Genomic DNA, 5,997 nt, shown 5'->3' on the forward strand with positions numbered 1-5,997 from the left:
GGGTACATGGCAGGACCCACCACATATTAGTATATTTAATAATCATAAATGTTGCCTTTATTGTTGTGTATTCCTTTTTTGTTGAGCATGTTGCAATGAGAGAGAAAAAAGAGACAAATCTGACAAAGAGGAGAGAGACAGCAAGAGAGAAAGGAGAGCAGAGAGAGAACCAGACACACACACACAGAACCATGCGCACAAACACAGAGAACCAGAACACACCCATAACAGACATATGCACACACACATCCAGAACCAGACACATATGTGCACACACAGACACACAGGACCAGACAGAGGCAGACGCACGGGCGCACGGAGCTGGGCTCCTGGGCCACTGGTATGGAGCTAATGCCAGAGCCCAGAGCAGATGTTTGCAGCCTCCCACCTGCAGCTGGCCCAGGCTCTGGGTAGCTGCTGCCAACCACAGCAGGGCTTGCAGCCACCCAGCCGCTTGCTGGGAGCAGCCTGGGCTTTGTGGCTGGCAGCAGCTGCCTAGAGCCCAAGCTGGCCGTGGAGTGCCGAGCAAAATGGCCTCGCATGCTGTGCTCGGCACATGTGCTGGGGGTTGCTGACCTCTGGTCTGAGCAATGAGACTTCTACAGCTTTCTTGGCAACATAATAGATTTGACCTTCAGGAAACTGTTTCTGATAATCATACTGAACTTTCCCTTTCATCACATTATCTCTCATTAGGTCTCTTGGTATAATTCATCTATTCTAAATAATTCCTTTTTCACCCGCTCCTTGGTATTTTGTTTTTTTTACCCTTCACATATTTATACATTAGGGAATTACAATGTCATTGCTTAGTTAAAATAGTCTCCTTGTCTCTTCTCATATGTTAATCCCAATTTCCCTGTGATAGTTTATATTGATCTTCTCTGAACCTCATCTAATATATCATTATCTTTTCAATAGTGAAGTGCACAGACCTAAACATATTTGTCCTGATTTTGTGCTCACTTGCAGCAGGGAAGCCAGGAGCAAATCTATGCAAACCAATAGAGATGTACTGTTGGAAACCTAGTGTAACTGGCTGCCTCTACACAAGACACTAACTGTGCAGTAGCCTGTGACTACTGTGCAGTAGCATCATATGGCAGGAAGCATGATGCACTGTCATCATCACAAAAAAGTCATTCCTTGGTGTGACTGCACAGTAACTCTGGTTACTGCACAGTCATTTAGTACTTGTTTATATACTGCGACTGTACATCTGGCATCTCGGGTAGACGCGGCCACTGAGAAGAGAATCAGGTCCATCATTACCAAGTCTTGTGATTTCCTTGGGGGTAGAGCTGTCCAGCAGATAATAATTTCATTCTGTGACAACCTTAAAGGATTCAAAATTAAACCTTTAGAATATGTCCACAAAAGTAATATTGCTGAAGAATCTTTTTTTCCTATAAAAACCTGAGCTGTCCTTTTAAGTTTGGTCTGTCTGTCTGTCTCTTTCTCTCTCCTTTTTTTTTCTCTTTGTCTCTCACTCTCTGTTTCTTTCTCTGCCCCCATTCAGAAGTGTCAGCCCTAAAAAAAACTTTCCCAACAAAATCTTTGTTGGGCTTCCACAAAACCATGCGTTCAGGCAAAAGTTCATTACGTCAAAAATGTTTTGACCAGCTGTACCCACAAGTACTGGAATTTTGTTCATGGCTAGAGAAAGGCTGGCAGGTGGGAATTTCGGCCCTCCTTGAGAGGAGAACACTGTTATTCTTAAGAGTTGTTATAGGACTCTGGGAGAGCCATTGGCTCTGACAGTTCTGGATCCTGCATGATCTGGAGAACTGGTTTGGATCAGCAGGGCTACAAATTCAGGAACAGAGAAGGGACAACAGAGGTCTGGCTGGATGAAAAGGCAATCTGTCTCTCTTGCCAGTGAAAAGACACTTGGGTAGCTGTGCGTACTGACATAGGTACTAGTTGATGGTATTAACTTAAGAAGCTAGACCTACCAGACCATCCTCGCAGGCTGTTTAGGGGGGGAAAGAATGAATCAATTAAAGTGCTGAGGTCTGAGGGGGAGCTGGAAACCCAGCACCAATGGGCAGCCAGAGAGAGCTCCTGCAGCCAGCTGGGTTGGAAACACGTTACTTAATACACTGGGAAATCTGACAACAACACCCAGCAAGTCACTCAGAGTCCCACAACCTAGTCACTCCAAGCCTTTTCTTAGGTACATCCACTAAAAGCCAGTGATTGTCAGGACTAATCCTGCCATCACTGAGTTAAAACTTTTACTGGTTTTAATAGGTTCAGGATCAAGCCAATAAAGAGGATCTGCTGCTGCCCACCTCCATGGTGTGCATCGTGCAAACTCACACAGTGCGAACTTGAATCTAATATTCAGCATCTCTTTGCACTCCTTTAGCATTGCTTCCCCCTGTGCCGATGCAAATACCACACCTGTACTTCAGCCCCTTCTTCTCCCTAGGTTCCACCTTCCTATTTGTGTTACTTGTTGAGCAGTCAGCATTATGACACACACTTGTACACAACGAAGCCCTGATGCTGCAAGCCACTGTCTGTGGGTAGTCATATGCCTGCTCAAAGCCCCCTTGAAGTCTGTGGGACTCTGTATAGAGCAGCTCAAAGAATCTGGGTCTAAAACCCTACACAGAAGCCCTTGCAATCCCTGACACATTCCAGCTCTGAAGTTTGTTTCAACTCAGCCTCTCAAGTGCAGTACGATTTGGAATTCCTTCTGGGTCCGTCTGTTATCCTCTGTGGGTGTGTTGGATAACCAATCTATTCTAATTAGTACTGAAGCTTCTTTTTAAAAAAACCAATGACTTCCAGGAAAAAATAGATTACTTCTTCAATAAAAAATGTGACCTGGAGTACAAGCAGAAACAATCCATTTCAGACTTTGGAACTCACTCCTCTTGACCTGACATCCTTAAATAATTTGCACACAAAGAAGTGCTAGCAAAACCACGTTCAAATTCACAAAAATCAGGAAACTTAGAGTTAAAGGTGATCCGCAGAGGTGTCATTTGGAAGATGAGTTAACCCTACAGTTATCAGCTGTGTGCACACAGGGATGCTCAGCAGATAAATTCTTCAACTAACCTTTGGTTCTTCCTTTTTGGACAACCCCAAAGTCAGGCTGGTTCCAGCTCTGACATGACATTGCAGAATTATGGCTGTTGTGACAGGAAAAATTATTCTAGGTCTCCTGATTAATTATGTAGCCTTGGGTAATTCACTTAACTTCTCTGGCCCTTAAACTTGGAGCTCCTTCAAAGAAGGGGGAGACAATCAAGGGGTTACAATCCCATGTTAATTTTATTAAGTAAAGATCATAATTCAATAAAGATACCCTGGGAATGACAGATGGATGGAAATGCAGGAAAAGTGTCCAAAGGTGTGATTTGTACCCCTCCCAACTGCCTATGTGATCTCGGGCAAGTCACTAAAGGGTGGATTTTCTAAACTGTCACCATTTTTTGAAAAGATCCAGCCAGCTTGACTTCAGGAAGCCCCTAAAATGATATACCTGATACGTTGAATACCTCTCTGTCCTGGCTTGTGCAGGCAGCCAAGGCTTAGCTGCAGGATAAATTGTCTAATAACAAAATCTTTTGCAAGTCACATTTATAGTAGTTCACTGTAGAAGTCCACTCTTATCTGGTTCTGTGTTGGTTCCTTCTGGTAGACTCAGGACTGACAGACAGGATGGATTTCTGTTCCTGTGGGGGTGACAGCTGAGGACTGACTGACAACCTCCTGACAAATATCATCAGACCCTTTCCTTAGTTGGTTCAGCCGCAGTCCACACCATGCAGTGTTCACATAGTTCTTCAAGGTGAGGAGCATCCACCTCTCCCCATCCAAGAGAGTCACTCCATGCATTGGAGGGCTGAGCTCTGTAGGCTCAGACTTCTTCTTCTCATGTCTCTACATCACATTTAACCATTTTGTTACACATGCTTGTGCTTGTTTATTGTACTTTGCAAGCTCTTTCGTTGCACATGTGCCTTCAAGCAGTGGGCATTGCAGCAGGCGCTGCATAGTCTGAAGCTCTGTGACAGTCACAGGTGGTCGAACCAATGTTATAGCCCCACTTCTTCATTAGTTCCTGGGAACGTCCAACTCCGGTACGTAGGCGGTTGAGACATCGCCACCTTTGCCGCTGTTCATCAGCCCCTGGTGGTAAGGACTCAGCTGCTGGAACGTACATTTTTTCACTCTCAGCTATTTTCTTCAGCCTCTTGTTCCACATCTGTAGTCATGTCTTCTTGAGTGTGGCATCGAGAGTGTGGGCGCTGGTGAGAAAGCTCCTGTGTGACTTCAGACATTTGTGTGCTGCAGGATGGTCGTACAGCGGGTGTCTCGCATCTTCAGTTTGTCTCAATTGTGCTGGCACAGACTTCAAGTAGCGAAGCAAACTTCACTAGGGAATAGTTTAAGCAGCAGGTCCAAACTGATGGAGCCTGTAATCAGGGTTAAACAAACAGCATGTAAATAAACATATAATTCACTCCCGGGTTGCAACCTTGTATACCAAGTCTGAACCTGGCAGGGAATGCTAAGGTCAAGCCGGGCAGTGACACAGCCATTGCAGAATAAATATATGTGGGAAAAAAGGATTCCCTCTTATTGCTCCCAGCCAGTGTGAGATGGAGTATTGATGTAATCCTGTAATACTAAAAAATAAAGGGGAGAGGACTCATTTTCATTTCTCTTTGCCAGTACAAAGGCAATTTAAAGTAAGAATAAATAAGTCTTACATCCATCTAAGGCCACACCTGGTAACACAGCAACGTGAAGGGCTGCACATGTAAGTAAGAGTCAAGCCCACGGTTTTAAGCCGTTTCAGTGGATGTAGCTGTGCAAAGGGCTGCAGTCCTTGTACAGTCTCTTATCCAGCTATGCTGTTGCCAGAGCAACCCATTTCCCGCACACAGAAACTTTTTATGGTTATTAACAAATGCTAATGTTGCACCTCAGACATCAGGTTATCTGTAGCCATCGATGGGGTTTGGCCGGGGCGGGTGAAAGTTCGGAGCTGCACATTGCAGCTGGGATAACAGGCACAGAAAGATTTGTCCAAAGCAAAGCCAGCAACAGAAGCCAAGTCCTCTGACTCCCAGCCTTAGGAAGGACACAGTGGCTGAATCTGGAACCCCCGGGGAAGCCAGAACAAACAGGACTTGTGACGGGGAGATACGCAGGGCTTGGGAAGCACAGATCCATCCCCCACCAGGCAGCATACGCTTGCACCGTTGTCGATACTGCCTACGGGCCATAGCAACTGTTGCTGGCTTCCGATGCTGAGGTTTTAAATCCAGCACGTGCAGCGAGATCCCCTGCCCCATCCCCGCGGGCTGTGGCGAGAGCAGCGATGCAGAATCCCCCCCGCACCGCCTGCTGCCGCTTGATCACTTCTCCCCGCCGAGCCACAGCACCGGGGCAGGCCTGAGGCCTCCTCGAGACATCCGTCTCAGGTGGGCGAACTTCTCCCTCGCTTCTCGGCAAGGAAACACATGCAGATATTCAAGGGCAACGAAAGGAGCTCTGTTTTTAGTGAAGAATGGTACTTTCTGGCCCAGTAAGGCTAGGCACTTCGCAGGCATCTCCATCCTCAAGGTACCCAGCCGGCAGACGAGGCTCTTCAGGTCAATCCAGTATCTTCCATTAGACCAACTCAGTAGTCGGAACAACATTTTCTTAGCAAGCGTTCAGGTTTAAAAGCCCTGTGTCAGGCGGAGGAGGCAGCAGTGGGGGGTGCTCTTCCAGCACGGCCTTCTGGGCTCAGAAATGGGCTTTACCTGCTCAGGCCCGCACGGCCCAGCCAGCAGCTGCCCGGGGCCCTCGGCAGGCGAGCAGGGAGCCGCCAGGACGCCTGCCCTCCCCTCCTTCGCCCCCCAGAAGGCCGGCCGTGCCCGGAAGCGTTGCAATTAAGAACTTTTGTTTTTTCCCCCTTTTATTTTTTCGCCCAAATCTGGCGGGGCGAATAGAAGTCATCGCCGGCGGCCCGGGCCGCGGGGGGGG

This window comes from Gavialis gangeticus, unplaced genomic scaffold (assembly GCF_001723915.1).
Source record: "Gavialis gangeticus isolate Ggan-Ray unplaced genomic scaffold, GavGan_comp1, whole genome shotgun sequence".
Classification (NCBI taxonomy): domain Eukaryota; kingdom Metazoa; phylum Chordata; order Crocodylia; family Gavialidae; genus Gavialis; species Gavialis gangeticus.